Source organism: Oryza sativa, chromosome 8, assembly GCF_034140825.1.
Source record: "Oryza sativa Japonica Group chromosome 8, ASM3414082v1".
NCBI classification, from domain to species: domain Eukaryota; kingdom Viridiplantae; phylum Streptophyta; class Magnoliopsida; order Poales; family Poaceae; genus Oryza; species Oryza sativa.
Genome location: NC_089042.1, coordinates 10,138,668 through 10,150,821, shown reverse-complemented (window position 1 = coordinate 10,150,821; position 12,154 = coordinate 10,138,668). Strand labels below are relative to the sequence as shown.

Below are 12,154 nucleotides of genomic sequence, written 5' to 3'. Positions count from 1 at the left end.
TTGTAGTTTTATGATAACTTCAATATTAAATATATAGTTTGTGATACTTGACTTTAAATCTATAGCTTTATGAAGAATTTAGTGCTAAAATTATAGTTTGTTATACGTCTAGATTATGTAGTTTTGTGATAGTTATTTTGTAAAATTTACTCAGTACTTAAATACGGAGGTAATATAACATATCCAACCTTAGCATGAACCACGAAGCTTCATGCTCTTACCTCTCGACACCACATGCTCCAACTTCATAGAGATTTTCATTAGACAAATTAGGTTTCTAGTGGGTAAAAAAAGATAATCTAGTAGTTCAAAAGATGTGGATTTCCTGACTTAAAGGAGAGGCAGTAGCGATGGTGCCCTCCTGACCATTGGTGATGACCGGTCACTGGTATATAGATCCGAACCTACCTATCAACGAGTGCTATAGCACCAACAAAACTTCTCTAGATCTACGCCGTTCTAACTTAATAGGTGGTGTACATGGTATCACTCTTTCAGGTAGGGGTGAAAACGGTCACGGAAATTCCCGATCGACCGATCGCCGTTTCCGTATAAGGGGTATCGTTTCCGACCATACTTTTTTTTTGCTATTTTTAAATTTTATTTTTCACAATTCTTTCTGCATCGTATTAATGTCGATAGTGAGTAATTTAAATGATAAATATGATCAATTACCAGCCGATCGAGTATCATTTCTAAAAAGATGCTACCGTTTCCGACCGCTTCATATCAAGTTTTGTATATATTTAATCTTATATAGTACCCCTTTGTTCTTACTTATTGACGTTCGTTAATTCAATTTTAAACTGATTAACGTCGAATGGGGAAAAAAAAACATGCTAGTAGTACTGTCACTGACCACGTCCGTGCGCAACGAAGGAAACGGGCAAGCAGCACACGTGAGCAACGGTGCCGTACCCATCATATAATCATATGTAGAGAGTATACGCTTCACGTTTGATTATTCTTCCTCACTGATGCAGCGAATGTAGTCATCAGTCGCATGAGAGTAAGTATAATAGTGAGCTATAAATCTATTATAGGCTTATGTAGAGGAGAGATGTGACAAAAAGTTAAGGGTGTTGGCTCTCATACAAGAGCTAGCTTAACACAACCTCCTAGACAAATACAATTAATGTATAAGTGAGACATAGAGAGAAGAAGAAAATTGTAGCCAAACTTATAACTAATCTATTATATGTGTTGGCTTTAAAATTGGCTAATAGTAGGAAGTCGGCTCTATTATTATCTTGCTCTGACACAGCAAAAGCAGCGCAGGCACGAGACCACGAGTGCACCCACCAACCAGGATTCTTCTAGAAGCTTACATATGCTTTCTCAAATCACCCTTTCCTCTTTTGTATTCTATCACCTTTTTATATTTGGATGCTGTGTGTGAACACAGGTTCCTTACGGAATCTATACTATAATATATAATACGTGCAGTAAAAAGAAAAAAAGGAACGCGATGAACATGTTTACTGTTGTTGTCATGTTGTGTTGTGCCCAGGTCGGCATGTTTAAATTAGGAGTAGATTCAATGTCCATCTGCGTGTTTTGTGGTTAATGTGTGCGTGTTAAGTGTTTTTTTAAAGCATTTGTTGCCTCCGAAAATTTTTCAAGCGTGGGAAATCTCTTTCTCACAATGTCCAAACATGTTTAGAGAGTACCCGATGTCGCATAGGATGGTGTATGTAAAATGTAGGCCTTATCTTTTCGCTTATCGCTTATGTTTATATTCATGCTTATAAATTAAAATTTGAATCTTCAACTTTAAATTTAAAGTTGATTTTAAAATTTTTCAACGAAGTTTATTTTTCAGCATTTCTTTTAAATTACTAAGAACATACATATAAAAATTTTATTAATAAATTATTTTTTGTTTGTAAATATGCCACTCAAGTAAGTCAAATGATGGGGCTGGTAGATTGTGCACGACCAATTCAACAGCGTTTGGAAGATTCTCCGTCCAGTAAAAAAAAATGGGACACAAATGCCAATTGTAACGGTATCGTCGTTAAATATTTTTTTTAAGGGAAAACAAGGTAGGGGAAGCCCCCACAGTAAAAAACTTTATTAACGAACAAAAATTACAAGAGATTTAACCAATTCAAAAGGAACCGTCTCTTATAAACATTTAATCTAAAAATTAAAAGGGACAGATCACTCTTAAAGAGAGCTTTCCAGGAAGAAATTGAGGTTGGTAAATTCTGAAAAATTAGGGAGTTCCTCTGTTTCCAAATGTTCCAGGCTGCATAAAGGATTTTTTCTCGACAAAGTGGGTAGACCTATAAGAATTTATTGTCTGATGTGTTAAATATTTTCACATGGGGATAGTAAAATAGGAGCTGTAGCTGCTTGGTTGCTACATAAGTTTGCAGCTGCGCTCCAATCAGTAGAAGAATGCCACAAACACAAGACAACAGCGCAGCCGCTGCCGCAGCCGCTGCCTACTGAACAGCCCTGCAGAAAAATATGTTATACGTGTCGGACGAATACACGTAGCCCAAAATATGAAAGTATTAAAAAGACGGGTTAATTAAACTACATGATGCAACTGATATAATCATATAAATAAGGTGACAAGATTAAATTTTATATATGAGGTAGAACCCACAACTGTCACTATATTGCTATGCTAGTTATTTTTAAAAATAATAATTGCTCTGCTAGATATGCTAGAAAAATAAAGCACGACTAGTCTGTACTATGTAGCTAGCCATGTTTCCAGGACCAAGTTGGTTTAATCACAACATTTTCTCTTGGAGGTACGTGGACTTATTGGACCACGCAATACCAGGCATTCAAGTAGTGCCTAGTTCCCGCTGACGCCAATCCCCAGTACTAGAATGGTGTTTATAATATTGAATGTGATAGCACATAAATTTTATAATAACATGATACTTTTTACCTACTTAAAAATTTTTAAAAGCTGCTACCATCCTCCGTCCATCAACAGTATCCCGTTCGGTGTTTTTCTTGTTACGTCGTTAGATCATGCTCCACGTCCACGTCTGATTGTCGAACAGCATCAGGAAGGTGAAGAGGAGGTTGCGGGCTCCTTTTATAGCACATAGGGGAAGGGAGGGAGACACCGTGGAGCTCGAATGTCGTCATCAATGGCTTTGATTCGTCGGAGGGAGTAAAGTCATTGGTTATGGGTGATCAAAGACTTGATTGAGTGGGGGAGAATTAAGGGAAATGGAAACTGATTTTCGCGTTCAATCAAAAGAGGAAACGCTCTAGGAGGTGGATCAAGAAGGGCGAGAGCGCTAGGGTTCTTCCGAGAGGGAGAGAGATGGGCGGCTGGAGGTGGAAGATAATGCTCTAGCATCCTAGGCTGGCTAGGTTGCACCCGAGTGAGGGAGGGTAGGGAGGCCTCGGTTTGTTGGGTGAGGTGGGCCAGCGTGGGTACGGGGTGGCTTGGGCCAGCGGCCAGCCAGGTAGTTTCCCTGCTTATAGTGGGCCTTCCACTAACTTCAATCGTTCTTTTTTTTTACCCTGACATGGCAGGTTAGTTGTGCGATGTTTGTGGGTAGGGAACAAGTGGGTTTGTCCATGAATCTATTCGTAGTATAAATAATTATCTATTTAGTAGTATATGAGGGTTCGTGAACTGACCCACTTACGCTCTTTAATATAGGATCCTTGATCCATGGAAAGTTGAGTAGGCTTAATTGCAGCAAAACAGAGGTGGTGTGATGATTCTCCTAGGGTTCCATGATGCCCCGGCGGTGTTTTGATGGTTGCTCGGTCAAGAACTTCCGAGATCGTGATTTTGATCACGTTTCTCTCCTCTTCCTACCTCTTGGGACCTGCCTGTTGGTACCTGACTGCTGGTTTACTCACTCTTGCATTACATCACACTACAAGAAATATGACCTTCTGTGACAAATTTCTCATGACGTCTGAGCTATTCGTCATTAGCACATTCCATTTTATGACGATTAGTATGAGATGGGGTGGCTTAGTGACGAAAAAAAGGTGTTCGTTGTTAATACCAACTAGAAATCGTCATAAAGTATTTCAATGGGACATTGTGACGAATATTAATTTGTCATAAGCGCCAAATAGCAAACGTCACAGATTTATATAATGCATTTCTAAAAAAAATATATTAAAAGTTAAAGCAATTTAATCAAGTGAATTAATGAGGAAACTAAAATTTTCCTTTAAAAATCATGGCTAGAAATATTTTTTTAATATTCTACATGTTCTAAATTATTCTATGAAATTTTCAGTGAATTTTCGGAGCTCAATAACTAATTTTAATACCACAAATTTCATTTAACCTATTAAAATAAATGGAAAACAAATTAAATTCCCTCTCTCTCCTTGGGCCTTTTTCGGCCCAAGTGTTACTTTCTCCCTCCTCACCCATAGCCTCCCTCACCCTCCTTGGGCCGGCTTCCCCTTCCCCTCCTCCCTCTTTGGGCCGCTGGCCCAGCCCTTTTGCTCCTCCCTCACCGAGAAGTCCATTTTGAGTCCCTCCTCTCAATTCAAATAAATTTCCGGGTAGTAAATAATTTCAAATGAAAAAATTCTTAACAACAAAGTTGTATAACTTATCAAGATCTAAAACTTTTGTTTTGTTTATTTTACTATATGACTTTGTTTCAATAATTTGAATTTGAATTTCAAATTATGACAACTTCAAATAATATTTTTAAATACTAAATGATTTCAACTGAAAAATTCATCAACAACAAAGTTGTATAACTCATCAATATCTATAATTTTTATTTTTGTCATTTTTCTATATGACTTTGTTTTCAATAATTTAAATTTGAATTTCAAATTATGACAACTTCAAACAGTATTTTCAAATAATAAATGATTTCAACTAAAAAAATCATCAACAACAAAGTTGTATAACTCGTCAATATCTATAACTTTTATTTTGGTCATTTCTTCATCCGATAAAGTAATAGTAATATTGTTCATAAAATTTGCATATATCTCTTATAGTTTATACACTATATAAGAGATATCTACATTTTATGAACAATGTTACAAATCACTTTATCGGATGAAGAAAAACTATAAGAGAGATATACAAATTTTATAAACAATATTACTATTACTTTGTCGGATGAAGAAATGACCAAAATAAAATTTATATATCTTGATGAGTTATACCACTTTGTTATTGATGTCTTTTTCAGTTGAAATCATTTAAGTACTTGTAAATATTGTTTGAAGTTGTCATAATTTGAAATTCAAATTCATACTGTTCAAACAAAGTCATATAGAAAAATGACCAAAACAGAAGTTGTAGATCTTGATAAGTTATACAACTTTGTTGTTGACAACTTTCTTATTTGAAATCATTTACTATCCAAAAAGTTATTTGAATTTCTTATATTTTAAAATTCAAATTTTATATACTTCAATCAAATTCGGATGGAGAAATGACCAAAACGAAATTGATAGATCTTAATGAGTTGTACAACTTTATTTTTTACTTTTTTATATGAGTTGATTTAGTACTATAAAAATCGATTCGAAATTTCAATGAAAATTTTCCCTCCACACCACTTCAAAAATTTCATCTCTCTATCCCTTCTCTCTCTCCCCCCTGATATTTTCCCCTTCTCAGTCCTCACACGTTCTCTTCCTCTCTCTCTCTCTCACTCTTTCTCTCCTCTCCCTCTCTTTCTCTTCCTCTCTCGGCGCCCCCGTCGCTCGGGCTGCCCTCCGCGCGCGGCCGCTCCTCCCCGGTGGTGGTGGCGGCGGCGGCGGCGACCCCGACGACGACGACGCCGACCCCGACGACGGCGACGACGAGTGGGCGACGATGACGACGACGCGGGTGGTGCCGGCGGCGGATGGCGACCTCGGGCAGGAGCGGCGATGGCGTCGGCGGGCGGCGGATCCGGCGGCGCCGCCCTCGGGAGGGCCGGATCCGCCGCCATAGGGAGCGGCTACGGCGGCGACGGGCGGCGGCTCGGCGACCTCGGCTCGGCGGCCCGCCATCCCCTCCTCACCGCTGCTGACAACGACGATGATAAGGCGACCCTCCCCCCTCCTCAACACCGCGGCGGCGGGGCGGCTCGGCCGCCCCGCGCGGATCCGGTGCCGCCGACGATAAGGTAGCTATAGCTTTACTAATATATAGGTTTGGTTGGTTGGGGCATCGATCTGTCATGTGAGAGGAGGAGAAGGTAGCTATAGCTAGTGAAATGCCATCACTGCAAACCACCACAAGGAATCAGGCATCAGCATCAGTCATCACTTGGATTTGTCTGCGTGTGTGCGTGCGCATCTTTTGTGCATGCATATATGGGTACTAGTATAACTTTATAGGAGGCATTTAGACACAGCCACAGCAGCAGTGTACTGCTCTGAAGATCTGCAATATATGTTGTTTGTTGTTGCGGAAAAGGAGAAAGTCCTTCACATCTATCACTGTCTAACTCTCCACCAGAAGCAATTTGCATTTTTTGCATTCCTCACCTCACCTAACCTCACAGTAACATAATTCTTGACTTGTAATCAAATTGAAGCCTTGTTTGTTAATCTCATCAGAATTCAGAAACCATCCATCTTTCAGAAGAAAGTATATATATATCGTTTTCCCTGATATCTGAGCATGCTTAGTTTCTTTGTTACAAAATGCTGAACCGATCTGAACTGAAAATTTCAGAAATGTGTGATGTGCAGGTGGAGATAATCAGAGGAATATGACAAATTATGTTAGGTTAGGTTTCCTATCAGTTTATTTTTTAATTATGGTCTAGAGCAATCAAGTGTACTTACAAACTAAATTATATACCCATGTTCAGTCTTTTGTTTTGTATGCAAAATGGGTATTGGTTTTGTCAGCAGTTATTTTTGTAGTTTGTAAATTTCAGCAAGTACATATTAGTTCTGTTAACAAATTTCAGAAAGTATATATTAGTTTTGTAAATGCAGTAGAATTGTCTTGGACAAAGTAGGAGTAGATACTGTAGGGCATATAGAGCACTAGTTCAGGGAGAAACAAAACTCTGCATAGTAGTTAGGTTTTATATTTTAGCAAATTCAGCAAGTAGAGGTCCTTATCAAATTTCAGTCAATATAGGTTAGTTTATCGAAATAGTTTTGTTTGTATGTTTCAGTCAATATAGGTTAGTTCAATTCTCAAATTTCAGTAAAAAAAAACTTTCTTATGTTACCAAAACATCAGTCAGTACAGATGACTTTCATTTATTTAGCATTGACCATGAGTTGTTTTGTAAGCAAATTTTCAGCCTTATGACAAACTAAAATTTGCACCCATCTTTTCAGAAGCGATTCGACTGTGTAGGAAAATAACATTTTGTTATATAGCAAATTTCATCAACTAGCTATTTTTTTTTCAACTAACTGGGTTCTGTTTGTTGCAGGGTTTTAGTAACTGGGTGGTGAGATCTGAAGAAGGTAGTAACTGGGTGGTGAAAACTATTCCTTTTTTTCCAAGGTTAGCACGCACAATGATCTAGCTATCTATATAAACAATAGTCTCAGCACTTCTGTTTAAATTACAACTTTTTGGTCTTGTATAATTACATGTGCTCACCTTTTATGACAAAGGTGATTCTTATTCTCTTTGGGATGTTAGCTTTTACATAGAAGGGTACTTTTAAGTTCTGATATAAATAACTTATGTGTTGGGTACTTGTAGCTGCATTTTGTTAGTGTGATCAGATATATAGGGCTGGAAGTGCTTTGTGTAGCATCATGACCTTAATGATGACTACAGAACATTAGTTAAATCTTTCACACATCCCAGAAATCTTCCTAGCACATATCCAATATAATAATAGAGCATAAAAAATTAGCCATGGTTTCATGTTTGGGTTCTACTGAAATCAGATCCATGTAACTACCCTGTAATCTGAACCGAAAACATACCCAATAGTAGCTTCATAATATGTGTTCACCATATATGATTTTTTTTATCATCCACACTTTACTGTTACAATGGCTGAAAATCTGTCGATAAAGCACTACGTACACATCCAATTGAGTTTGCAATTCAGTTTGTTTTGTCGTAGAGGGAAGGGGGAGGGGTTCTGCTTGCAGTAGGCTTACATTACTATGCATATGTCTCACATGTCTTGGCATGTATAACTCTATTGTTTTGATTTGCTATGCCTATGTTCTCTTTCTATTTAGGTACTTACTAGTACTATATGTTCAATTTGCAATGCCTATGCCTATGCCTGTGCCTCAATTTGCAATGCAGGGGTTCAAAGCTTTGTATGGCCACATGCGGGGGTTCAAAGTTTTGTATGGTTGTGGTTACAAATACTGTGCTACTAATGTTTGCTTTTCTATAGGACAAGTGTGAAAGAAACTTAACCATGAGAATGTTCCATACTATTCTACTGTTCCATGTTCCTTTTAACTGTGAAACACAGCAAAGGACAGGATCTCATTGACATGCCATGGTAAGATACCAGTAAATTGCTTCGCTTCTTTTTTACTGTTATATGAGAAATGAGTATAACTCCATGGTCTACTTTATGCATAAGTTACCTTTGATCTGTTCAAGTAGTTTGCAGTGTACTTGAATTCTTTGTTCATGGTTATGTACATAAATAAGTAGTTTAGATTAGATATTGTAAATTTTCTCTTTCAGCAGCTGAAACTAAACATGCATTTACAAATTGTTTGCATGTAATTTCAGAGGTAAGGTTTGTTGTCTTGCTGATTCATGAAGAGATGGCAGTATGTTGGTGTGATTTCGATACGTGACATTGTGTTTGGTAAGTGAACCTATGATTGTATTTGGACATGGTTGGGTCGGCCCATGTGGACATGTGACTTTGTTTTGGTCAGTGACTTATGGCTGGATATGCATGGTCAATGTACTGATGTATTTTGTTTTGGCAAGTTACCTTGTAATCTATTTTTTTATCAAACTTGTGATTGTATTTGAATATGTGAATGGGTCGGCCCATATGTATTTGCAATGTATCATATGTGAACTGAATTTTATTGGATTTTAACTGGGCTACAATCTTTGTGCTATATGTTTGTTATTGGGTATATTGCTTGGGCCTTTGTCTTTCAAAATGGGCTTGGCCCACTCATCTTTTTTGATACTACTGTAAATGGATTAATAAAATTGGGCTGAAATAGTGTATAAATCCATCCTCAATTGGGCTCAGCCCATAAACAGCCCATAAACAGGCTGAAAATGTCCTACATCATAGATGAGCCAAGCTAAAATCTAGTTGGGCTTGCCATTGGGCTAAGCCCATAATCATATTGCTCACTACATGGGCCTTAACAGGCCACATGGCATCTTATGACGATTTTTGGGCTTGATGGTGACGAAAACGGACGTCATAGACTTATGACGACAGAAGACAGAAGGATCGTCACTAGATTAATGACGAAAAAATAAGGTTTCGTCATAGAACATCATTAGAGACGCATGATAGGTGACGAATGGATTTTCGTCACGGGAGCGTCACAGATTACGGAACATGATGAAAAATTCAATGTTTGTGACGTAAATGAAACGTCACCTATCATAAGATCTCTTGTAGTGTCAATTCGGGGTGATCTTTGCATTGTTGTCTGCCCTTGGTTATTTGGTGGTGTGTGGCGGATGTGAGGATCAGCGAGGTGGATAATGTGTGGGCGGTGACCTCGAACCCAACCTTGGAGAGGTTCAGTGGCTCTTGGGAACCAATCCAATCTGACATGGCGAAAGTCGTGCCGACCATGGCAGCGGCGGTTGTAGTTGTGAGTGGTCGCATCAAGGACATGATGGTTCTTCTACGGCTTACGGCTGCCGTAGAATGTCCTTAATAGGGCGTTTCCGTTATATCCGGGCGAATGTTGCAATGGGCGCACGTGGTGGGGGCGCGGAGGCGTGGCGCTTGATTTTTCTCCCCTATCGGGTGCCCGACGCGGAAGATTCGCGGGGTTTATTGTTCAATTCGATGGGGAACAACCTATTTGTCACGGAATTCAGGACGGATGCGGATAGAAACCGTGGATGGTGGGCAAGCATGCTGTGATTCTCAAGAAGTACGATGCGGATGTTAATCCGCTTCGTGTCAGTTTTCACAGATTGGCTATTTAGGCCAAAATTGTCGCACTTCCGCCTCGTCTGATGAACAGAAGCCATGGGAAGGAGATTACCAAGAACATTGGCACAGTGGTACAGGTTGACATCGATACCCAAGATTGTTATTGGCAGGATTTCATTAGGGTTCTCATAAATGGCATGCCAGTGTTATTCACACTAGCTAAAAAGGTTCATTTTCAAAAATGGTGTGGCAGTTTTATAGGGTCTATTAATAAAATAATATTATTTTTAAAAGGTTTAAAATATAAAAAAAAATCACACGTACTCGTATCTACCCTAGCCAAACCAACTAGATCACCTCGCATCCTTCCAATTTAGTACCATTACGCCCTTCGATGCACTGCTTCAGAACCTTGTGTGCACACACACCTACTCCGAATCGATCCACGTCCTTGCCGATTTGGAAGCCGTGAGCCATCTGTAAACGCACACCCTCATCCAGCACTTGCACGACGTGTTGACACACCACAAAGCTTGACGAACCCCATCGGCCTTACCCAAATTTTGTTCTGCTGATCTTGTTACTCTACTCTACCACCGCAAGTATGATTGACCTGTTGCCGCCAACCTCTCTACCCTGCACCATAGGGTATGAGTCATGGTTGCGATATTGATGAAATATGTATCCTATATCACAATTATAACTTTGAGCCTAAGTGTAACCAAACATGACTCATATATTCGGACACCTATTCTAACGATTTCTTTTTTGTCTTACATCAACCACAGTAATATGTGAGAGTGGTTATAACCATCACACTTTCTTGATGTAAGTAAAAAAGATTTTCTTCGTTTTCTTTACGCAATTTTGAGTAATGCAGTTGACATTTATCGTAGTTGTGCTTGACACCACCAACAAGATTCATTGGCTCAAGGTTTGAGCAATAAATCAATTAATATTGCATTAGGTACAAGAATTTCGCACTACTTACTGTACACTTCCTAGTGCCCATTTTTTTCACAAAAATGACCAAACATTGACTTAATACAGCATAAATTCCTAACTTATGGAACTCTAAACTATCAGTATAAAATGAAATTGTCTTGATAATTGGCTCTAAAGTTTCAACATAGTTGAATGCATGTCAATAGTGTAATTTCAACGAAGCATAGCATCATCAATATCACAACCAGTCTCCAAGATAATCATGATCAAAACCACAATCTACATGATCATTTGATTCACAGGCTGTTCTTTTTGGGATATGTCATATACCAAACTCTGAGCTTGAGATGACTGTTCATTCACAAACAAAAAATAAACATTGGCATGAGATGGCAAGATTAATTTACACTGTTATGTAATAGAAATTATTGCTTATTGACAAGCATGCCCAACAACTATTTTATGGCAGAAATGGCCTATATTATGTAAGGAGCAACACAGTATTGCCAAGAAAACAATGTAGGAGCCATGGACGTATAGAACATACGGTAGATACATGAGCAGTCAAAGAGGAAAGAATTCAAATCACGAAACTGAGGGGATATAACTGGAAAAATATTGAGGACTTAAATTTCCAGCTGTCCAGTTGGGTGTTATACACTTAAATTTCCAACAGTGCAAGTTAAAGCAAATCAAATTTTCTGTATACTTACCTATTCCTGTTTAGGCTTGTTTGGTAAATCCCTTCCCAACAAGCCCGGCAACGGTTAGGGATTAACCGAACAAGCCCTTAGATGAAAGTAACAAAACAACTTGTACAATTGGGGACTATAAAACAACCAGGTTTTTTTTTGCATGGTTTGTGACTTGGTAATCACGGATGGCAATTCTGAATCCTTGGGTTATTATTACTTGGTCATTGTTGGTGAAAATTGCATACCCTGTAGTGAGGATAGCAGGAACATGTGCAGGGGGGAAGGTTGCACAAGGAAGAAGAGAATCCACAAAAAGAGAGATAGATTTATAACACTTGTTTATCTATTTATTACTCATGTGATTTTCAAATTACTAGCGCCTAACAATAGAATGTAATAAAACATTCAAAGGATCCAAACTAATGCAACAAATTGAATTGATAACTAGCCCTACTGGCCTCTGGCTACTGTGGTGCCACATCATGCGTTTGGCGTGCCCCTGGT

At 38.6% G+C, this 12,154-nt stretch overlaps 1 long non-coding RNA gene across 2 annotated transcripts; it reads left to right on the top strand.

Moving 5' to 3' along the window:
• Positions 1 to 5,625: 5,625 nt before the first annotated feature.
• LOC9269453 (uncharacterized) lies at positions 5,626 to 8,997 on the top strand. 2 transcript variants are annotated; one of them, XR_010734683.1, is made up of 5 exons: positions 5,626 to 6,092; positions 6,664 to 6,700; positions 7,368 to 7,441; positions 8,210 to 8,414; positions 8,654 to 8,997. It is a non-coding gene; the product is annotated as an uncharacterized lncRNA (long non-coding RNA). The 2 variants fall into 2 exon arrangements; XR_010734682.1 differs by lacking the exons at positions 5,626 to 6,092; positions 6,664 to 6,700; positions 7,368 to 7,441 and having other exon boundaries at positions 7,531 to 8,414.
• The last annotated feature ends 3,157 nt before the right edge of the window (positions 8,998 to 12,154 follow it).